This window comes from Tupaia chinensis, unplaced genomic scaffold (genome assembly GCF_000334495.1).
Source record: "Tupaia chinensis unplaced genomic scaffold, TupChi_1.0 Scaffold140218_1, whole genome shotgun sequence".
Classification (NCBI taxonomy): domain Eukaryota; kingdom Metazoa; phylum Chordata; class Mammalia; order Scandentia; family Tupaiidae; genus Tupaia; species Tupaia belangeri.
Genome location: NW_006200097.1, coordinates 1,952,245 through 1,976,843, shown reverse-complemented (window position 1 = coordinate 1,976,843; position 24,599 = coordinate 1,952,245). Strand labels below are relative to the sequence as shown.

The 24,599-nt window shown below is 38.3% G+C and overlaps 1 long non-coding RNA gene across 3 annotated transcripts in view; it reads right to left on the bottom strand.

Moving 5' to 3' along the window:
• Positions 1-10,055: 10,055 nt before the first annotated feature.
• The window catches only part of LOC102495814 (uncharacterized), a 23,243-nt gene continuing 8,699 nt past the window's right edge, over positions 10,056-24,599 (bottom strand). The window contains exons 3-4 of one of the 3 annotated variants that reach the window (XR_336612.1): positions 21,554-21,709; positions 19,649-19,762 (exon numbers count right to left, since the gene is read on the bottom strand). This is a non-coding gene — a long non-coding RNA (uncharacterized LOC102495814). Of the gene's footprint in view, positions 10,125-19,648; positions 19,763-21,553; positions 21,710-24,599 lie in introns of those variants that run through there. The other 2 variants (XR_001371440.1, XR_001371442.1) reach the window with 2 other exon arrangements.

Genomic DNA, 24,599 nt, shown 5'->3' with positions numbered 1-24,599 from the left:
GCTGGTTACCAGAGAAAGATAGTCAATGTGGCAGAGAGAAGTAGAAACATCAGAAGAAATATTTATTCAGAAAACATTTATTAAGTACCTATTATACAATGATGGACAGTGGATATTCAATATCAAGACAGACATGGAGCGAACAACTGAACAGATTACTATTTTTTAAAAATGTCCTAAGTGCTCTATAAAGGAATATATGAGATACAACATGAGTTCAGTTCCTGGGCTCAGCACCTTGAAAATTGTGCCAGGCACATGTGCATGCGTGCCCAAAATCTCAGTGTGACCATACACCATGGGGGGTGATTACTCACTTTCTCTCTCTCTGTGTCTGTCTCTGGCAAGCACACATGCTCTATGGCAAAAATTTTAAAAGGAAAATAAAACATTACATGTCTTAAGAGATTCAGATGGCTATCAGATGTATTTTCTGGAAACAGGCCTAGTATATCCTTTAAAAAATCACATAGCCTTTTTTTTGGGGGGGCCTTATTTTCAAGTTCTGGATATTTTTTTTCTGAATATTGTTTTTGTTATCACAAATAAAATGGATCTCATTCTTGATAACGTATATCTGCACATGTTACACACAAATAAAAGCTGGTCTCATGTGTTTGTGTTAATATCATTAATTGAACTAGTTTAGTTAACTGTCTTCAATAGTTTTTTAAATTAATTTAAATTCTGCATGTACTTAATAAACAGTCTACATATAGAGCATGACTCCAGCATCATAACTGGTACAATCATTTATATTATTATACCAGCTCAATGGTACCTATTCCATGTAATCTCACATGGAATATTGTATAGGTTTCGTTCTACTGGACCTGATTATTTATATGAATATGTCAAGAATTATTGTGTCATGAGCCTTTTCATTGTATTTTCACCAATTTTAGGAGCTCACCTAAGTAATTTCTGTCTGGAGGTTATGTAAAGAAACTATGTAATTATGGGTTACATTTTCAGTAAGGTTTAGGGTTAGGGATTAGGTCAAGGGTTAGTGCTAGGGTTAGAGTTAAGGGTTACAATTTATTCATGAAAAAAATTGTTTTCTACTATTTGTATTAGTTCGTCTATTCTGAGACTAGGGAACTAAAACTGAGAAATGGATCTCTGCCAGGAATCTTGTCTTTTCATCAGAAAGTAGAACATTAAAAACACTACCAGTGGTATTTTAAAACAACAACATGTAGGTTTTCCTCATGGATTTTATTCAGTCCTACGTAATTGATTTGCATTCTACTGATCTTGGGTCAACAACTTTTTACTTTCATGTAGTTGTCTTTTTCTGGATTAAGGTCTGATTGGTAATAAAGTCTACTCACTCCAGAAAGCTTCTATCCGTGAGTCTTTTCCTTAAAGCATTGGTAGTTAAGAGTGCCTGTTATAGACCTCTTCTCCAAAACCCTAGATGATCCTTCCTTGAGATTTTTTCTAGAGGATCCAATTTCTAGCCTACTGATGCAGGGGTGGGGCGGGAGGAGGTGATATATAAAAAGAGAAAAAAATTAGAGATCCTCATGTAATATGAGAAGAAAGGAAAGTACCCACTGATGACAAAAATGAAAATTTAGAGTAACTTTTTCCAAAATTATGGGAAGACAAGTGAGTAAGGTATGTTCACCAAGAAAGGTAATAGAGTCCTTAAAAAATAAAAAAGACTTTTAGAAATAACAAAAATATTGGAGCCTTAAGTATCAAATTGGTAGAAGATTTACTGAATTATAAAATGGAAGGTGGGTACAGTGCCTTGGCACAGGGTTAATAGGCTGCTCGAAAGAAAGTGGATCCCCCATGGTGATCACAGTTTGAGTCTCTGGCCTAGTTGGCTTGGAAACACTCCAGGTACATGCATGAATGCCCAGCATCCAATGGGCTGGGGGACTGGAGGAAGGGGGTTGGGGTGTGACCAGACCTTGTGGACAGTGTTCATCTCTCTCTCTCCCTCTCTATCACTCTCACATGTGCACTTATATACTCATCATGAATAAAGGGGATGGGGGAGAAAATGGGAGATGAAAGAAGAGGAAGGAACGTTATGGCACTGAGACCACTGAGAAGAAATGAAATTTTGATTTGTGAAAATAGCTTTAAATTTGTGGAAAAAAATGATAAATATGTCATCCAAAGAAGACTTTGTATACTTAGGGATAATCTGTGAGCATTAACTGAGCACTTCAAATATTTTGAAAGGGGGCTATTTAAAAGCAGATGTTGGGCATATAAAATATTTCTGTTGATTGTAGTTGTCTTTTCGTGTTGTTTTTAAAAGTTTATTTACTTACTGAAAGAGAGAGAGAGAAATACCCTCAACTAGGTCCATGACATGGTCCTACCCTCAAGCTTTCAGCCAGTATTAGAGACCCGGTTTGTACAGGTCAACAAGCCAAACTTTGGTCTCCCAGATGTCCTCCAGCATTGCAGAGCGTTATCTGTTGCACCACTGTGGTGGGACCGTGTAGCTGTCTTTTAACAATTTCAGACAGTGATTTATTCATTGTGTTGACAATGACTTGGAAATAGCTATGAAAGTAAAAGGAGAAAAAGTTACATGAAAAAATTACCATTAAACAAACCATGCAACCTACTCATGATTTAAAGAAAGTTCATGAGTTCCCATAGTAGCTATCTGGTTTTTTTGGTGTGCGTGAGGGGGTGGGGGATTGTTTGCCATAGAGTGCTTGCATTCACTGGAGAGAGACAGAGTTAGAGGGAAAGTGAGAAATCACCCCCCCAATGGGGAGGGCCACATTGTAATCCCTTCTCCTTCATTCTCCTCCTGGCATTTTGGGCATGCATGCACATGCACCTGGCATGATTTTCAAGGCTCCAGGTCCTGGACTTGATTTGCAGTTGGTCCAGCACCTTAACCACTATGCCACCTGCTGGCCCCAGCTATCTTTTTGAATACTTTTTCTATCCACTGTCCATTTGGCTGTTAAACTATGACTACTAGTCTGGGTAAATAATTATTATTTTCCTAGGTGAAAAGCAGCCAGCTTTAGTTTTCTAAAATGAGAACAAATTATGAAGAAACCTAAATATAAAAGGTATGCTCATCCTTTTTTTCCAAGATAATACTTTCGATACCCCTCAGGTCTGTGGTTAGAGATATGAACAAACCCCAGCACTTGCCTTTTCTTTATGGGAAGAAAACTCTTCTAGGCGAGTACCTAACCCCTATTCATGTCCCTGTCCTTGATCTCCTTATTCCTCACCTCATTCTCACTTCATTCTCTGTGCTCATTCTCAATGCCACATAAACCTGTTAAGATCCATCTCCAATACCTCTGTGAAGGCAGTTCTGCTACCTCCAACTTTTATTTATCTCCTTTTTGTAGACCCCACACAGTACTCAGAAGGTGCCTCAGGGTACCTAGAATTTCTGAGTCAAATGATTATTTATGATGTGAAAATGTCTTAAATTCTCACACTGTAGTGGTTGAAACGTTATGTGGTGGAAAAAATTTATAGAATGGGTATATCTTGCTTATTGTATTCAAAAATGCTAACAATAAAGGTCTTAAATATATGGGATCTTCAACGAGTTCTTGGATAATGCATACTGTGAAACAACTTTGCATGGATTTCACATTATTTTTGTACCAAAATGAAATATTTTATTCCCTTTTCCATGGTCTTTTTGAAATCCCTTGTAATTTGGAATTACTTTTCTTGCTTAGTTGTATTCTTTTGACTATGATAAAATTCAGGTTTCACAGCTGTACTAGTTAGTATCAACGTATTGAGAAAATATGTGCTAACCAAAATCAAAAATTTTCATGGAGTGTAGAGAGACAGTATAGTATAGAGTTTTGAGACAGATATAAGTTTGAATTCCAGTTCTGACATTTACTGCTTGTATAACTTTGGATCAGTTTTCCGAACAACCTAAATTTAGTATGTAATAATAATAATAATAGCAATGATGATGGTGGGTTAGTTGTGAAGATTAAATAACAGGTGAAATATACCTACCAAGATGCTTGATACTAAATGAATGCTCATCAATATTAACAACTATTATTATTATTATTATTATTATTATAATCATATGTAATTAGCCCCTTTGAAAACAAAAGTGATTAGAAGGGCATTGATGAGCTAACATGGCTTAAACAAGGCTCTTCATAAGGTGATCGCTCATTATATTGAATTTTCACTTATGTTTTCAAAGATTACACCAAATATAGTCGTCGTAAAAAAGTTATAAAATATATGGGACCAGCAGTCTGTGTAATGGCTATGTCTCTGAACTCCCATGTAGCCAACCACAGTTCGAGTCTCGGACCTGGCAGCTTAAACTCATGCTGGATACTTGTGTGTACGTGCCCAAGATCCTGAGAGGATAATGGAGGAGAAGGGATTGTGGCGTGGACATCCCCTCTGGGTGGTGGTCTCTTGCTTTCTGTCTCTCTGTCTCTCTCTTTCTGGCGAGCAAAAACCTCTCCAAAAAAATTATAAAATATAAAGGAAAATAGAACGAAAAGTCATCTGAAAAACCATCTCTAAAGATAATTATTATGAATTTTTTTGTTTTATATTCTTGTAGACCTTGTGTATATGTGCGCTTTTTGCTTAATGATTGTTTTACAACAAAAAAACAGATACCATTTTACATGTTTTGTAAATAGTTTCCTATACTTAATATGCTGTGAATGCTCTTCCATGTCAATATCTGTATCTACATTTTTATTGAAAATCTGTTTAGTAGCCCTTGTTTTAGATGTTTTGTATTTCATTTCATTCTGAAGGTGTGGTTGTGATCTGATTACTAAATGGTGATTAGGAGGCAGTCACATGAAACTAATGGCAGAAAGAACAGCAAATTTCAAGGTTTTGATATAGGAATGGACTTTTTGGGGAAGAGGACCATTGAGAAGCCTGAATAAGATTTGGGTGCATTTGAGCAAAAGAATGTCATGATCTCCTTATTATTAGGTTGTCAGAAAAGTCATGATGTGTTTTCTATGCAAAAAATGTGTCATGACTTTCCCAATGACCCAATATTTATTTTTCAGTCAATCCAGCAGCTCTGTGAAGACTCTATTGAAGGTATGGAACTAGGAATAGTGCAAGTAGAGAGGCCAGTTAGGGGGCTTTTGCAGTTTTCCAGAAGGAGAATAAGGGTAACTTGAACTGAAGTATAAGTTCTGCTATTGCCATATTGAGATTCTTAGTAATTTATCTTTGCATTTGAGGCTCTCACATGAAAGTTTGATTGGACAATAGACCGTGGGCATGAGGAAAGGAGACGTATACAAGATTTATCCATTATTTCTTTCCATCCAATTTGCACACAGAATTTGAAATACCCTATGACCACAAAATTGTGGACCCTGGGACCAGTAGTTAGCATAATGGCTATGTCACTGAACTCACATGTAGTCTACCATGGTTTGAGTCCTGGACCCGATGGCTTAAACTCACGCCGGGCACGTGTGCATGCGTGCCCAAGATCCTGAGAGGAGGATGGAGGAGAAGGGATTGTGGCATGGCCATCCCCCCTGGGGAGTGATTTCTTTCTTTCTATCTCTCTGTCATTCTCTGTCTTTCTGGCGAGCACACACACCCTATAGCAAAAACCTCTCAAAAAAAAAAAATTGTGGACCCACAATACAATATATGGAAGTTCTACAGGACACAGCAAATGTGGGGGAAGTGTGTAACATGAGAACTGAATAAGCAGGGATGCTGACAACTCTGAGAATCCAAGATTTCTCTTTAAACCAGAACTTGCTTCCAGTGCAGAAAGAATCATAAACCACCAAGGAACTCCATAGTATTTTCTCTTACTCATGTCACTTCTGGGTGTTAGCCAACAACTTATACTGAAAGTGATCTACAAGAAATGAGAACCATAAGCAAACCATAGTTCCTTTTCTTTTTAGGCCCTCCTTTACTCATCAGTAAGCAAAAAAGGTAGAGAGTGAGTTAAATGTGCACATATCAAGAAGTGAAATAAAAGCAGCTGAGTAAATTTTATGCAATGTTCCCACTATTCCAGTAAGAATGAAATACGTGAATATATAAACTCTGACATATGAATTATTCAAATTTGGTGGCCTTGCATATGAATTATATGCTCTTACATTCACACGTAAAAATGGCTTTGCCCAATACAAAGATGAACAATAAAATATGCTAATAATTTAAATTGAATTTTTTTCTTTGAGACCTTAATTTTATGGGGAAAAAAAAGAAAACTAGCAAGAAAGAGGAACTGACATTGGGATGTGGGTCTCGCTGACACTGTAAAATTTGAGCTAAGACCCACAGAAAGTGAGGGAACAAGATATATGCATATTCAAGAGAGTATCATTGCATTAAGATGGTGCCAGGGCTCTAACTGGAACCTGTAGATCCTGCAGAGCTACACTGCACAGACACACATACTAGCTCTAGAAGGAATAGCTCTCAGAGGCCTTGAAGAAAATCTATAGCATGTCTGAAGTCGCTCTATCACTATTTTAAATTTGTAAAATCTGCAGGGATGTCAACTCTCCTCTCTTACTCCTAATAATAATATATGTATATCCTCTTTTTCTCCATGATTAGTCTACCTAGAGCTTTATCAACTTAAGTTTTACAAAACCCTTTTTTGTTTCCATTGATTTACTTTTTTTTTAAAGTTTTTGCCATAGGGCACCTGTGCTTGCCACACCGAGACATTGAGAGGGAAAATGAGAAATCACCTTTTAAGAGATATTTGTACTGTGTTTTAGCTAAAAGGCCAAGAAGTGATGGAGAGAGTATTTGGGTAGATAACGTTGGGTAGATCAAATTACTCTCCATAGATTTGGTGAGCCTCATCCACTCAGTTGAGGCCCCAAAAGAACAACAACAAAAAACATTTCTGGAGCAAAAGACCATTCTCCAGCAGACTGCCTTTGGATATCATCTGCACCATTGGATCTCCTGGGTCTCTGATACACTCGTGTTTGGATTGAAACTGCATCATCTCTTGACTCTCAAGCCTGCTAGCCCACAGTACAGATTGTGGACTTCTTATTCTCCATAATTATGTGAGCCAATTCCTTATGGTATATCTATGCATATATGTAAATTAGTTATACACACACACACACACACACACACACACACACACACAAACTTCTTTATACAGGTATAAAGATCTATTGATCTTGGGAACCAGCAGTTAGCGTAATGGCTATGTCGCTGGACTCCCACGTGGTCGACCGCGGTTCGCGTCCCGGACCCGGTGGCTTAAAACTCACGCCGGGCGCGTGTGCGTGCGTGCCCATGATCCCGAGAGGAGAATGGAGGAGAAGGGATTGCGGCGTGACCATCCCCTCTCTCTCAAAAAAAAAAAAAAAAAAGATCTATTGATATTGGGGGTTTTTTTGGAGGACCCTAATACATTATCTCATCAATTTCTGCTCTGATCTTCACTATCCTCTTTCTTTTCCTTACATTGGGTATACTTTACTCTTCCTTTATTACTTTTTTGTGATGGAGGCTGAGATTATCAATTTGAAATCTTTCTCCTTTTCTAATACAGTAGGCTGTCTCTGTTCATCCATTTGCCATTCCACTCTCCTTCTCATTCTTCCTTTCTTATCTTTTATGTGTTCTTTCCTCATAAGAAGATTCCCAAGTGAATTATTAATACTATCTGTAGTATAAGGGTGGTACAGCAGAAAGCATTTCCTTTTCTAGGTCGTTAGCAGGGATGTAAATAAACCTAGGCATAACCCAAAATTACAGAGAATCAGAATTGAAAAAACTCGTAAACTTAAAATCTTCATTTAGGTAAAGGCATTGAAGCTCAGAGAGAAGCAGTGATTGGTGAAGGACCTAGAGAAACTTGGCAAGGTATTTTTTGTAAAGAACAAAGTTGCCCAAGTTCTTCGGATGACTGATTTGATAGGTACATTGGTTCTCAGATTAAGTTCTGTAAGTTGATATTCTTAAAGACAGTCTTATATTGAGTCCTGCTTGGTGGTACACATGGAGCTGAAACTGGCAAACAAAATGCAGATATTAAGGGCCAGTGTTACTTTTCCCCGGTATTTCTAAAAAGAACTAAGACTCCCTATATGAAAGAGTTCAGGAAAGCATTGCTTTCATATAGAATTCTTGCTGTGTATCTGCTGTTCAGAGTGGTCCATCTGCTTAGTCATTACTATGAACTATACCTAATTCTATGGTGTAAAACTATATTGCAGGCAAGTGGGCAGTATATCTACAAAGGTTGTGTCCATATGTTGTGCTGTTGGTGTGGGCGGGTGGCGGTTAGGAAGGGAATGGTGAACTCCAGTGTCAGACAGCTCTGATAGAAATCAGGCCGTTGATATCTTATGACTGTGTGTTGTTCCTTTGAGTTGATCTCTGGGACCAGTGCCAGAAAAATAAATGAAAACCAGAGACCAAATTAAATGTTCCCTGATCATTATGTCAAAGACAAAAGCATGAAGATAAAAATCTCAAAGCCAGATAGATCCAGGACAAAGGGGACATAATGGCAGCTGTAACCATAGTTTGGAACTAAGAAGTGGAACAAATGAGGTTGAACTTGCTGACCATCTGTTCAGAAGCAGGAGGAGCCTCAGAAATGCACTGGCCGTGGGATCTGTTGATGGGCTTTCACATCCATGCCCAGTTTATTGTTCATGGTTGATTTGGGAAAGGTAACATGTTCTCTCTGCATTTCAGTTTCCTCATCTGCTAAATGGAAATAATAATATCCCCTCTTTTTACAAAATCAACATATATTCGTTTTCTAACAGCTTTAAACAGTCTACCAATTGCCTCCCATGATTAGCACCCAACTTCTGGCTTCAGTGGCTTTAAAGCACTTCCTGTCCTCGCTAGTGACCTGTCCATGGCAGGCATTGCTGTCACACATCAGAAAAAATACAATGCAATAGCAAAAGTGCATGATTCTTACTAAGTCAGTCCAGAGCTCTAATCCTTACACTCAGGGATGATCTTGAAAAGTTACTTATCAGGACCAGCAGTTAGAGTTATGGCTATGTTGCTGGACTCCCATGTAGTCAACCGCGGTTCAAGTCCTGGACCTGGTGGTGGCTTAAACTTACAATGGGTACGTATGCGTGTGTGCCCAAGATCCTGAGAGGAGAATGGAGGAGAAGGGATTGTGACGTGGCCATCCCCCCTAGGGGGTGATTTCTTGCTTTCTGTCTCTCTGTCTCTCTCTGTCTTTCTGGCAAGCACATGCACCCTATAGCAAAAACCTCTCCCCAAAAAAAAAAAGTTATCTTCTCTAGGCCTCAGCTTACCCAAATTTATAGGATTGTTAGACACATTAAGAGATAATGCTCAATACAATGTCAGACACATAGTAAGCTATCAATAAATATGCATTATTATAGTAGTAATAAATGTTGTCAAAGCACAAACTTTAAACATGCAAATAAATATTGAGTACATGTCAAAGATTTGTTAAGTTAATCGATGAGGAAAATAGTAGGGTAGTAAAGGTGACTCTGAGAGAAAGAAGTATACATAGTCGGTGAAAGAATGAATGCAGCCATTTGGTGGTAAAGTTGCATCCCAAAGTGTTCATGTCCTAGGAGGCCTATAAAATGATAAGCTCTGAGGTTATCTTCTTACTGGACATTTAACTTTATCACCTGTGGACAAAGATAGCTCATGACTTAATCTTCTCTAAGTTAAACACTTAATGTTATACAAGGTCTAAGCACTAATTAATAATAAATAGTAAGTCAAATAAATGAAAACCCTAGAGAATCCAACAACTCACAGCAGGCTAGTTAGAAAATGATCTGATATGGTAATGAAAGACCTGCCAGTGACCGTTCCTTATTTCTAAGCTGTACAAAACTGTTTTTGCTTTGGGTTTGGTCAATGAATCACTGGCCAGTCTGAGACCTTGGACTTCTGGGACATGGGTTTTGGGGATTAAGCTAAAATTTCCCACCCTTTGAGCCTTTGTAATTCAATTAGCATAAATATCTTTGAGTTTGAAACTAATGATGAGCATTGGGAAATGAGGAAGGCAAATGAAAGTCTGGAGATGGACCAAGTTTAATTTTTATTTTTTCTTGGGGTGTGGCTTCTGCGTCTTGGGCATTTAGAAATGGTGCCTATTTCACATTCGTAGCAGCCATCTGGAATTAAGCATAAAATAATCATGTTTATATCTAACCAACATATTCCATAAACCTCAGCTGTTATCTTTACCTCCCTGTCTCTTTGATAAACTTCCTTTTTCTTTCCCTCCTTCCTTCCTTTCTTTCTTTTTTTAAAATTCTTCTACTTCCCTGTATTCTTTCTCTTTCTAGCTAATCTTGATCTCCTTTTCTACCCTCCTCAGTCTTCATACTTACTCAAATCAGTTTTTCCTCTTATTTTACAGCCCTTTGCTCTTGACAGTAGTTGAAATCAGAATAAATCTGCTTTCTTTTCACTCTGATTCCTTTCTTCAGTTGTTTTTATGGTATTTCCCCTCCAGCTGTTTCTTTAGTAATTATGACCCAGGTCTTTGTTCTTTAATTCCTTCCTTTTGGTCATTTTACACATTCTTAGATCTTAAAGGGTGGACAAAAGGAGAAATTAAACTCTTAAGATAAATCAAGGGCCAGGCAGGTGGCATGGTGGTTAAGGCAACTGGATCCCACATGGCTGACTCTGCAATAAGAGTCTCAGATCTGGGCATCTTGAAAAGACACAGCGTGCGTGTGTGCATGCCCAAAATCACAAAAGGAGAAATGGAGACGGGATTGTGGCAAGACTACATCCCATTGTGGGGTACGTTCGTCCCTTCTCTGTCTTTTCCTCTCTGTTTTTGTCTCTCTTTGGCAAACATTCGCACCATCTAACAAAATATATTTTTTTTAAAAGATAGACATACAATTCAGAGGACAATCTGTTTTTTCTTTAATCCAGGATGCCATTTTGAGTGTTCATTTTCTTAAATAAATACAAATTATTTTATTACTTTTAACATCTTTGAAAACAATGATACTCTACTAGATTTTAAAATGATTTTCTGTCAGATGGCCTCATTAATGTAAACATTTTCATTTCTATATTTTCCTCTTGTCTCTATTTCCTGATAACATATTTTTATCCATGATTGTATTTGTCATGTACCAAACTTGAAAAAATCTTTTTATTTGACTTGTGGCCTGTCTTGTAGGTGTCGTGAAGTATAGACAAAAGCAAACAAAAGTCTGTGTGTGTCAAGGCCTTTGGTAGGCCCCCAGGTATCAGTAAGCTGTGTCCACCCTGGTGGATGGTGTCATGATGTTTGAATTGCCTTGTTTTGCACACGTAGTTGGAAGACCTAGGTCTGCCTTCCCCAAGTGGACAATTATCAATGGACTTGTTTTCTAATTCATTTGGAGCAGAAGGACAAGCTAGTTGTGGATGAAAAGTGGCTCGGATTGTGTAGTAGTAGGAGTCTGAGATCTGAGTTCAAGTCCTGCCACTCGCTAGTTGGATAACCTTGAATAAGTCACCTAAGTTCTCTAGGTCTTAACTTTTCTTCTGGAAAATGATGATGTGAATAAAGATATTAAAAACTATTTTTGAGGATCAACTAAGACATTGTATGTTATATGTAATTTGTGACAAGATACAGGTCACCGTGAACTTGAGAAGAGGCTGTAAATCTTAAGTAACCACTTGTTTCTCTGTTCACCAAGAATGCTTGCTTGGAAGAAAAGAAATGGCAAGTTGCGTGGCAGATCTGTATTATTACTTTCCTTTTTCTCACAACCCTTTCCTACTTAGAAGTGGATATCCACGGGGTAAATGGGAGCAATTAAAATAGTAATTAATTTAAAACAATGTGTTGCTGACAAAGGAATAGATTGATAGATTTGATACAACATAAAATTCTGAAATAAATTGACATTTTAGAGAACTTTGGTATATGATAAAGATGACCATTTCAGTTCAATGGGCATTTGTTTGAACATTTACTCTTGCCTACAAAATAATGTTTTTTGCCCATATTATTTAAAGGAGATTCCCAAATTTTGTTTTAAAACTTTAATTAGTTATATAGGATGTCAACGTGAATTTTCTTCATATGTCAACATGATAAAAAATACTTAAAAATCTACACATTGATAACAGTGCTGAAAATAAAATGATGCAGTAAGAAATAGAAATTTAAAAGAATTTTTGGAGAATAGGAAGAAATGAGACCACAGTCATGGAGACGAGCAAGAATATCCAACTATTTGATGAAAAGCAGTAACAAAATTGAAAAGCTAGAGGTGGGGAAACTATTAGAACCAGGGACCCAGGAAACAGAGGAGAACTTAAGAACATTCTAGTTTATTATTGTTAGAGACATTTTAGAGACTATTGCAGCCTCAAAATAACAGGCTGTGTAACAAAGGAGGAAGGATAAGAAACTGTTGTTATCAATCGTGAATACTAATTTCTTTTTCAAAAGAAGCCTTGAAGACTAAATTGCAGATCTCAAAGAAGAAGATGAAATCTCCCCAAATGGAGAGAACAAAGATAAAGGAAAACAGTAAAATTATGAAAGAAAAATTAGGAAGCAAGTAGATAGATCTAGAAGTAACTATCTGTTGACAGTGTTGAAAACAGACACTCCTGGGAACAGATCTGTTGTTTAGCGTGGCAGCACAGAGTCCAGTAGTTGACCTGTATTTATATGGAAATTTATACATGGTAAAGATGGCATTTGAAACCAGTGGGCATTTGGGAAAACAGCATTCATTGGCCATGGGGAGCATTGTCAGCACCCCTACTCTATCCCCAAATTATTCAAATAGATGCATAATTGATGTAGATATGTCAGAAGCTATTGTAACCAGTATTTTAATTTTGTAAAAAAAAAAAAAAAAAAGAAAAAGTAAAAGAAAAAATTGTAAAATTTTAATGCTTATTCCCTTCTATCCAAAAAAATGTACTCTGCATTCCAAGGGAAGGGAGAAAATGGAGTAGAATGCAAGGGAGGTGTAAGTTGTTCAGTTCTGGCAGTCATAAGCAGGGAAAAATAAACAATTCGAGGAATTTTTCCAGGCCTGTGAGCTGTGCTGCTCCAAATGATAGGCTGTTGCTCTTTTGCGAAACAGAAGGACTTGAATCTCATTCTTTCCCCAGTTTTTATCTTTGCTTGAGAAGATGAATCTGGCTACGTGAATATACCCCAGACAACTTATGTAACCTTGCTTGAATAGAAACTCAGAGCTTTTTAGTGCCAAATCCAAGATAAGGGCATAGGGTGGCCTGGACCATTTTGTGAGCTGAAAGCAGAAAGGAAACAATGATTTTATGTTTTACGTATTTCATGTATGTTAGGAGAAAGGAGCTGTCAGTCAAGGGAGTGGATTTCACTGGTTACTCAAAAGTAGAGCATGCAGATTCACAGTAATACATTTTAAAATCGTGTTTAATTTTTAACACATCAATATAAACACGTTCTGGATCATCAGATGGCTACCTGAGTATTGCCACATAATTTCTGTGTTGGCGTTGGCACTTATGTTTACAAGTTTATTGGCCTCTAGTGGAAAGGAAAAGAACAGAGACAAAAAATTAATGCATTAGTGAAGGCCAATGGCATCAAGATGCATGCTGTGAGCAAAGGTTTTATAGTAACTTAAATAAAGAACTGAGTTGGGAACATTAAGTTCTCTCATAGTGCATAGTAGAACAGGCTGCCAAACCAAAAAGATTCGTGCTCTGGCACTCAGTACCATACTCACAGAGTAAGGAGTGATTTTATTTCATTAAAGTAACATTATCTGTTGCATAAAATTAATAGTTATTTTGAATTATATTGGTCCTGTAACTATACAGTGGTGTGAGCATAAAAGATTTATATCCAGGTTTATATTTGTATATATTTAAAAAGCATTATAATAAAAAAATCAAAAGTAAAAGCTTGAGTCATAGATATTTGTATTTTTATTAGGCAGGACACATACATCAGATTTGATCCTCACTGGCCCTAGACCCCAAAGGTTGTTGCATATGGCTGAGCTGGAATAAGAACAAAGGCTCATGTAACTTGGCCATCCTTTGCCTCACGACACAAGCCCCTCTAGACTGTTCTCTTTAATTTCTAGCCCATTCTTTTTTATGCTCTAATTTTCTATTCATGAAAAAGGTCTCTCCTTGATGTTTACTTAGTTGTACAAACTTCTCAGCAGATGGAAGAATGAGATGTTTTAGAACAGTGGCGCTTAGGGTTTTCACTTAGAAAATATCTTCAGTGGCAGCTAGCTTGTAGCTAGTTGAAAAAAAATAAACAAAACAGGTAGTGCTCCTGGGACACAAACATTATGCTAGACAGATAAAGAAGGCTGAAGTAATCCCAATCATTTTGTGGGCAAGACGAGTGCTCCACTGGGAATTATGACCACTTCCCTCCAACTGACAGTTAGCAAAATCCTCCTCCTTAAGACAAAGAGCCCATGGCTCCTGGAGCTTTTATGGGGCGACTGTTAATCAGGTAGAAAGATGGTGCATCATTTAAGTCAGAAAAACAATATATGAAGAGACTATAAGCATTTTTAAGCAGATAAAGTGTTCTTGGCTGCTGATCAGCACATTCTATTCCTATGGTCATAGTGCAATCCAAAAATTACATGGCAAACATATAATGAGAACCAGGGGAGTTAGCTAAACTACCTTTCAAGTCAGATCAGAACCTGATGGAATAAATCAGTCATATCTATTCATGGATGAGCCTGGCACACAGATTTAACATTTTTTGTGAGCCGATGGACTCTCTCTTCTTGACAGTGGTTGAGTGAACATTACCAGCAGTTGCTTCTCTGTCATTATTATTATTATTTTGTAATGCTTTACTTTCTGGTCAGTCTCTAACTGGTGTATATTTCTTTTAATATGCTAATACCCTACATCTGCTTATACCCAGGGCTTGCTAACCTGTGTCTCATTTGTAAGTCAAACTTATGTAAATCGGCTTTGAGCCACAATGTGTTGATTTTGTTATTTCTCTCAAAAGACAATTGTTTTAGTCTGGTTTTGCTGATATAACAGAGCACCCGAGACTGGATAATTTATAATGAACAGAAATTTATTGCTTACAGTTCTGGAGACTAGGAAGTCCAGAATGAAGTCATTGGCATCTGGCAGGGGCCTTCTTGCTGCATCATTCCTTAGCAGAAATCAGAAGTGTTGAGAGAGACAGAAAGAGGGAGGGAAGGAGGGAGGGAAGAAGGGAGGGAGGGAGGGAGAGGGAGAGAGAGTAAAAGGGGCCCAAATCCCACTTTTATAACAAACCTACTCCTGGGATAATGCCATTAATCCTTTTGTTCTGCCCTTATTACCTAATCACCTCTCATTAGGCCCTACCTCCCATCACTGTTGCATTAGGGATTAAGTTTCCAACACATGTTTTTTGGGGAACGCATTCAAGTCATAGCAGTGATCTTGTTAATTTTGTACCCAACTTCTTGGCATGTCATTGTTGCTCCAATGTACCACTTGTTTCTCTCCTTTACTATGTGATTATTAAAAAATATAATAAAATCATCCTTGAAATCCTAGTGATTTATGGCATTTCCAAAATTTCTATGTAGGAAGGACTTGGGGGTTATGCCCTGTTGGAAATGAGAGTGGAGGACTCCTGTAGCATCTGGAGAATAAGCACACTGGCTTTACAAAGAAGGTATTTCTATGTGGCAGTAGCTAAAAGCTGTGTTTACATAGTAATCATGTTTTCACTTGAGTTAGATGTTTATTTAGAGTGATTTGAGTTATCTGCTCACTGATGAGGATCGTGAATATTTCTGCCTCCCTAAGACCACCCTTGGTTGCCATTCAGTGCAAGGTTTACTTTAACCACGATAGTATAGACTGGCTTTGCAATATTCCTGGGGATGGTATTAATTAATTGGCTCTCTCCAAGCAACCTCAAATTACTTGTATCATTTTTTTTTGTCTACAGCTATTTACTTGCACCTGTGTATATTTTATGTGCAAGTTTTGCAAATCTGCAAACCACTAACTTTGTCAGCAAAAGGACAATTTTCGCCTGAAAATATCCTCTTTACCAGAGAGTAAGCAAACTTTCCCTCTCCACTTGCACAATTCTATCCTATCCCCAGGCAATGCAGACAATACCTGTGTGGGCATTCTGGTATCTCTCAATTAACTCACAGCAACTGCAACCAATCCCTTGTTATCCAGGTTCCTCCTGGAATTCTAATAACAGTATCAAATTAGTAGGAGAATATCATGTGCAGAAATGAAAATGACTAAAATTTATAGGTGTGCATGTGTGTGTGTGTGTGTGTGTGTGTGTGTGTGTGTGTTGGATGTATGTGTGTTCCCTTTAATTTTGTCCAATAGCTAATACAAACCATATTATCAGTTATTTGGATGATCCACGGCAGTTTCTTCAATTCATTAACATAAGTATGAGTTTTCTACAGCAAATTTAGGGGCTTGATGGGACCAGCAGTTAGCGTAATGACTATGTCACTGGACTCCCATGTAGTCGACCGCAGGTCGAGTCCTGGACCCGGTGGCTTAAACTCATGCCAGGCACGTGTGCGTGCATGCCCAAGATCCTGAGAGGAGAACGGAGAAGGGATTGTGGTGTGGCCATCCCCCCTTGGGGGGTGGTTTCTCGCTTTCTGTCTCTCTGTCTCTCTCTGTCTGGCGAGCGCACATGCCCTATAGCAAAAACCTCTTCAAAAAAAAAAAATAAAAAGGTAATCCAAATGTTATTATCTAACAATTCCGCATTTCAGAAGTTCAGAATGAGTCTCAGTGAGCTAAAATCAAGAGGGTGGCTAGGCAGTGTTTCCTCTAGAGCCTCAAGGGCTGAATCTGTTTCCTTACCTACTCTCTCTTATAGAGGTTACCCAAATTCCTTGGCCCACCGACCTCTTCTTGCAGTGTCAAAGCCTGTAATGTTGGATCCTTTGAGTACTGTTACTCCTCTGCTTCTCTTCTGCCTCTCTCTTTCCTTTTTTCCTTTTAAGGATTCTTGTGATCACATTGGGTTTACCTGGATAATCCAGGATAATCTTGGTATTTCAAATCAACTGATGAGCAACCCTCATTCAATCTGTAACCTAAATTCCCCTTTGTAATGTAAATTTACATATTTTCATGTTCCAGAAAGTAGGACAGATATCTTTTAGGAGTTAGGGATAGTATTATTATGCCTACTACACATAAAAAGTCAAAACGATCTCTCAAAATTTTAGTATGAGTACTCCTGCTTCACTGTTTCACCTCAATGTGATTTGATATTTTTATAGATACGAAGATCCCCTAAGTATGTGGGGAATATGCAGGGTTGCTCTTGTTGAAGTTCCTCCTACCACAGTGAGCACCACAGTAACATGCCTTCCCATCAGAGTTTGCCTGGAGAGTCACTGAAAAAATTCTCTTTGCCCTTCCTTATTTTTCATCTTCCTAGGCCTCTCACAAGAACATGGATTTTGTACAATTAGTTATTGGTTTGGGTGAAGAAACTGTGTCTTCAACTGATTTTTTTGTTTTTTAAAAAATTATTTAATTTTATTGATTATTAGTAGTATTATTTTTAATTTGCCTATAGAGCATATGTACTCATGAGAGAGAGACAGAGACACAGAGAGAAAGTAAGAAAGCAAGCTGCCAGGTCTGGGTCTGATACCATGGTTGCCCAGGGCCTGAACCACCACACTGCCTGCTGCCCTTCAACTGACTTTTTAAAAATCAAATTATGAAGTTTGGTAGCACATAATTAGACTGACACTATTAAAACCTCTGCATCTATTAATATATTACAGAAATTAGACCATTACCTGGTAGGATAATAGGGCAGGTAAATTTAGAGTCTGGGTCATTCAGGAGACCAAAGTGTGCAGGGCAGGAGGGGTCACTGCAGTAGAGAGTGATGGAAATGGGAGGGCCTCCGGGAGACCTGTTCATTCATAAATGGAACAAAGTGCTTATTCTATACAGTAAGCAACACATCAGAATTTCAGAATTTCAATAGTGAACAAAATATCCAGTTGATTCCCTCTAAGCATTAGGTTTTAGTCTGTTACCATGTTGCTAAGCAGAAATACTTAAGACTGGGTGATTCCTGAGAGGACAATGGAGGAGAAAGGATTACAGCATGGCCACCCCCCTCAAGGAGTACTCTCTCTCTGTCTCTGTCTGGTCTCTGGTGAACACATATGCTATTAGCAAAAAAACAAAATAAGCAATCCATGAAGCACAAGTGTACAGCTTGACTAATCTTTATCATGTAAATGCACTCATCCAGGTCAAGAAAAAGAGCATTACTATAGAACTAAGGACCCAGGACCAGCAGATGGTGTAATGGTTGTTTCACTGGACTCCCATGTTCAATCATGGTTCGAGTCCCAGACACAGTGACTTAAAATTCACACCAGGCACATGTACATACATGCCCCAAATCCTAAGAGGAGACTGGAGGAGAAGGGATTGGAATAATAGGTACGCCCCCCCCCCCCCCTCCGGGGTGTGATTTCTCTCTTTCTGTCTCTCTGTATCTCTCTGTATCTCTCTGGTGAGCACACATGCCCTATAGTAAAAATCTTCCCCCCTCCCCAAACAAAACCAAGGGCCCTTCTTTTAACCCCTCTTAGAAATTTCTTAGTCAAAAGATAATCATGACTCAGATTTCTATTTCTAAGACCATAGATTAGTTTTGGTTGTTTTGAAACTTTGAGTAAATGCTATCATTGGTACGTACTCTTTTGGGTCAATGAGGGTCAGCCTTTGTGCTTCATGTTATAGTGCTTTATTTTTGTCGGTTTATACTATTCCATTGTGTACATATTGTAACGTAGTTATCCCATCTGCTTTTGATTATGAATTATTTCCAGTTTGGGCTATTATGAATAATGCTGCAATAGACATTTATGTCCATGTTTCTATTTTCTCCTTGGGGGATTCTGGGCACATATATACATGTGCCTGGTATGACTTTCAAGCTGCTGGATCTGGGACTCAAACCATGGTCAGCCATGTGGGGGACAGATATCTTTTAGGAGTTAGGGATAGTATTATTATGCCTACTACACATAAAAAGTCAAAACGATCTCTCAAAATTTTAGTATGAGTACTCCTGCTTCACTGTTTCACCTCAATGTGATTTGATATTTTTATAGATACGAAGATCCCCTAAGTATGTGGGGAATATGCAGGGTTGCTCTTGTTGAAGTTCCTCCTACCACAGTGAGCACCACAGTAACATGCCTTCCCATCAGAGTTTGCCTGGAGAGTCACTGAAAAAATTCTCTTTGCCCTTCCTTATTTTTCATCTTCCTAGGCCTCTCACAAGAACATGGATTTTGTACAATTAGTTATTGGTTTGGGTGAAGAAACTGTGTCTTCAACTGATTTTTTTGTTTTTTAAAAAATTATTTAATTTTATTGATTATTAGTAGTATTATTTTTAATTTGCCTATAGAGCATATGTACTCATGAGAGAGAGACAGAGACACAGAGAGAAAGTAAGAAAGCAAGCTGCCAGGTCTGGGTCTGATACCATGGTTGCCCAGGGCCTGAACCACCACACTGCCTGCTGCCCTTCAACTGACTTTTTAAAAATCAAATTATGAAGTTTGGTAGCACATAATTAGACTGACACTATTAAAACCTCTGCATCTATTAATATATTACAGAAATTAGACCATTACCTGGTAGGATAATAGGGCAGGTAAATTTAGAGTCTGGGTCATTCAGGAGACCAAAGTGTGCAGGGCAGGAGGGGTCACTGCAGTAGAGAGTGATGGAAATGGGAGGGCCTCCGGGAGACCTGTTCATTCATAAATGGAACAAAGTGCTTATTCTATACAGTAAGCAACACATCAGAATTTCAGAATTTCAATAGTGAACAAAATATCCAGTTGATTCCCTCTAAGCATTAGGTTTTAGTCTGTTACCATGTTGCTAAGCAGAAATACTTAAGACTGGGTGATTCCTGAGAGGACAATGGAGGAGAAAGGATTACAGCATGGCCACCCCCCTCAAGGAGTACTCTCTCTCTGTCTCTGTCTGGTCTCTGGTGAACACATATGCTATTAGCAAAAAAACAAAATAAGCAATCCATGAAGCACAAGTGTACAGCTTGACTAATCTTTATCATGTAAATGCACTCATCCAGGTCAAGAAAAAGAGCATTACTATAGAACTAAGGACCCAGGACCAGCAGATGGTGTAATGGTTGTTTCACTGGACTCCCATGTTCAATCATGGTTCGAGTCCCAGACACAGTGACTTAAAATTCACACCAGGCACATGTACATACATGCCCCAAATCCTAAGAGGAGACTGGAGGAGAAGGGATTATAGTATGGCCATCCCCCCCCCCTCCGGGGTGTGATTTCTCTCTTTCTGTCTCTCTGTATCTCTCTGTATCTCTCTGGTGAGCACACATGCCCTATAGTAAAAATCTTCCCCCCTCCCCAAACAAAACCAAGGGCCCTTCTTTTAACCCCTCTTAGAAATTTCTTAGTCAAAAGATAATCATGACTCAGATTTCTATTTCTAAGACCATAGATTAGTTTTGGTTGTTTTGAAACTTTGAGTAAATGCTATCATTGGTACGTACTCTTTTGGGTCAATGAGGGTCAGCCTTTGTGCTTCATGTTATAGTGCTTTATTTTTGTCGGTTTATACTATTCCATTGTGGACATATTGTAACGTAGTTATCCCATCTGCTTTTGATTATGAATTATTTCCAGTTTGGGCTATTATGAATAATGCTGCAATAGACATTTATGTCCATGTTTCTATTTTCTCCTTGGGGGATTCTGGGCACATATATACATGTGCCTGGTATGACTTTCAAGCTGCTGGATCTGGGACTCAAACCATGGTCAGCCATGTGGGAGTCCACTGCCTTAACCACCACACCACCTGCTAGTCCCTCTCTTTGGCTTTTTTTAAATTTCTAAATTTAAGATTATGAAGAGCTAGTTGGATTTTGTTTCTCATATGAATTTAATTAATGAGCCTGTTCACCAGTCAGAGTTCTCCTGGTTAAACTGAAAAAAAAATGGACACCACAAATCGGCCAAACTTAGATGGGCCTGTAGGCCTGACAGTTCTGCCAAGGTAGATCTTGCCTGAGAAATGTTGCAATCCTTCCTCCTCCTTTCCCTTCTCTTCTTTTGAACTACAGAAACAGTAGGCAGATAACCAGAGCTAGAATTTTCTCCTATGATATCATAGCTTAATATATGTTGGATGTTGCCATAAATGTTCTCCAAGATGTTTATTTATTGGATTGTTGAATGTACTAATTGGCTGCCTGAGATACCTCCCTAGTAAAGAGTTTAATTGTAGAGAGACTCACAGATAAGTGGACAAAGGCACAGATCTTCTGTTCTTTTCCTTCGTGCCAATAATAGGAGCTGTATGACTAGTATTTTCCCTCCACAGGATCTTTGGCCTTTTCTGGTATAATATTACATGCAAAATAGATCCAAAGCTTCCTCATGAAACCAGAGCTTACTGGTGGATTGCTCTCCCTCCACATTCATGCACCACCTCCTCTCTTCACCCTTATTACATAACTATCCAAAGTCGCATGGACTCCTTTCACCTCAGACCAAGATGTCATCACCTCCAGCTTTGGATCTATTCCATGTTTGGATGGGCAGACTCCAAGGAGTACTTCATCAGCCCATGCTGCGCTTCGTGCCTCCAAAGTTATGGCCCCTGCCAGTGCTGCATACTCAGTGTAATGGCCTGTGGGCTTCTGGGAAACAAAAGGGCAGGTGATGGAGGGCAGCCATCAGAAATTGGCAGGAAACAAGGTTCTTTTTGAGCAAAACCATAAAGAAGAACATGAATCAAATAGAAAACAGTTTAGAGGCTCTGGAAATATGATTGCATCCTCCTTTATATGTCACACATAGAAATTGAAAGAGATGACTGTGATCCCAAATTCCCAGGTCCTTGACTGCCACTGTCACAGGAAGAGGAGAAAGAGATACAGTGGGGACATGCAATCAAAATGCACTCTGTTACTCTAAACTTTTGGCTCCAAATCCTGCCTTCTGAAAGACTAAAGAATAAAGCAACTTTTCCTTCTACATAGTAGTACTTTATGAATTTATAGCTGATGATCATGACTTTTTTGAGTCTTCTGATGAACGTTTTAAAGTTGAATTGGGAATAAGTTTTGGGGTTCTTTGATCAGTCAGGAAATAATAATAATAAATAAAATCCTTAATTATTATTTTTTTTTAAAGAGAAAGACATCTAGGCATTCTGGCCACCCTACTATAGTCTTAATCACTATAAATGGTACCTCCCTACAGTAGAAGTTAGAGGTAAGAATTTCCTTCAGGGATATTGCAAATACAAAAATATTAAGTATTCAGGAACCAGCAGTTAGCGTAATGGCTATGTCGCTGGACTCCCATGTAGTCAATCCAGCAGTTAGCTTAATGGCTATGTCGCTGGACTCCCATGTAGTCAACCACAGTTCTCGTCCCAGACCCGGTGGCTTAAAACTCATGCCGGGTGCATGTGCATGCGTGCCCAAGATCCCTAGAGGAGAATGGAGGAGAAGGGATTGCGGTGTGACCATCCCCCCTGGGGGTGATTTCTTGCTTTCTGTCTCTCTGTCTCTGTCTGTCTGTCTGGCGAGCACACGCGCCCTATCACAAAAACCTCTCCAAAAAAAAAATTAAGTATGCATAATGTATATAGTCATGTTGCAATAGAGATTATGGTCTGAGCTAAAATAGGTAAAGGAGATTACGTGTGAAGAATACAAGTCTTGGAAATTATGCTTGAATTCAACAGGTGCAGGGAAAGGGGAAGGTTTAGGAGGTGAATATTTCTAGACCCTTAGCATCCCTACTTATTCCAATTGTCAGTATGGATCATCAAGCATTGTGACAACTGAAAGCTTCTCTGCACATGTACAAAAGCCTCTTCATTGAGAACAGCTGCTGATACTATGGCTGGAACAGTGGTTCTCATGCACATCAGAATCATCTGGAGCTCGGGACCAGCAGTTGGTGTAATGGCTATGTCACTGGACTCCCATGTAGTCAACTGTGCCTCAAGGCCTGGCTCCAGTGGCTTAAACTCACGCTGGGCACATGTGCATGCGTGCCCAAGATTCTGAGAGGAGACTGGAAGAGAAGGAATTGTGGCATGGCCATCCCCCTGGGGGGTGATTTCTCACTTTCTGTCTGTCTCTCTCTGTCTTTCTGGCGAGTGCACGCACTCTATAGCAAAAGCTTCTCAAAAAAAAAAAAAAAAGAAAAAGAAAAAGAATCATCTGGAGCTCTTATTAAAGGAAACTCCTGGGCCTCTTACTCAGTTGGTCCAAGATGAGGATTGATAACTTTATTTCTAACCAATTCCTAGATGATACTGATGCTGTGGGCACCTTAATTTCTGATCTTGAAGGAGAAGCCAGAAAGATTTGAGAGAAAAGAGGAGGATGGGAGCTGAAGGCAGTAGAATAATAATAGTACAATAAAAATAAGTAGAATGTTTAGTAACAGCTAGGTTCAGCTACAATTTATTATGAGCCAGTATTGTGCAAAGCACTTGACATATCCTTTTTAATCCTTGAAATAAAATTTAGCTTTTATTATTATTTCCATTTTATACCTGAGAAAATTAAGGACTAAATACATCAGGACATTTTCTAGGTCAAATATATATAGATTTAAACTATATCCAGCCAGTTGTAGGGTGCTGTCACTAATTAGTACAGCTGTCCCACAGCTCTAAGGTGTTTTGATGTGATGTGTTTGGAAGTACATTGTGTTTAAAACTTCCTAATCAGGATATGACCAGAAGAAAGTAGTAAGTAAATTACTCTGGTAGCATTGCATAGTGCTTAAAATCACAGAGGATATCTATAGATCTATTATAGCAGTACAAAGCATGATCAGAATTTCAGGAAACTTAACTTCCTATCCATTTTCAAAGTGACTAATAGTTCAAATGCTGCCATTAGGAGTATTGTTAAGACTGTATTCCTTTTCGTTTGGATATTTGCTATTTAAGAACCCAGATTTTGGATCAGAAGACTATCTTAGATCTGCTGGTTAGTATTCATTTGTTTATTCAAAACATATTGAGTTCTAGTAAAAATGGCAATAGCTTTTTCTTGTGAAAACTTTGATTTATTATCACTTTGTTTGGAGGCGACAAACCAAAACCAAGTTCAACTTCTCTAGTTGATAGCTTTTTAAACCTCTTTTTCAGAGAAGATTTTTAAACCTTTTCTTTGTCTTTGATGTTCTATAATTTCACTATAATATACCCAGGTATAGATGTATTTTTCCTGCTCAGATCTGAGTTTGTGTCTTTCTGGAAAATTCTTTATTATATCTTCAATTGTTTCTTCCTCATTCTCAGTATTATTTTCTTATGGAAATTTAATTAGATTATGTTGGATGTTCTCTAATCTGTCCCCTAATTTCATTTTTTTTCATATATTTAGTATATGAAAAAATTTTTGATATTTAGTATCAAAAACATTTTTGATAATTTCTTTGAACTGATTATTCTTTCTCCTACCCACTCCTAGGAGGAAATTGTAACTCAAGGGAGTTTCAGCTTTATGTGTGGAACGTAATCTGACTTTCCACCTTAGGTTTTGTAAACTTCCTTCT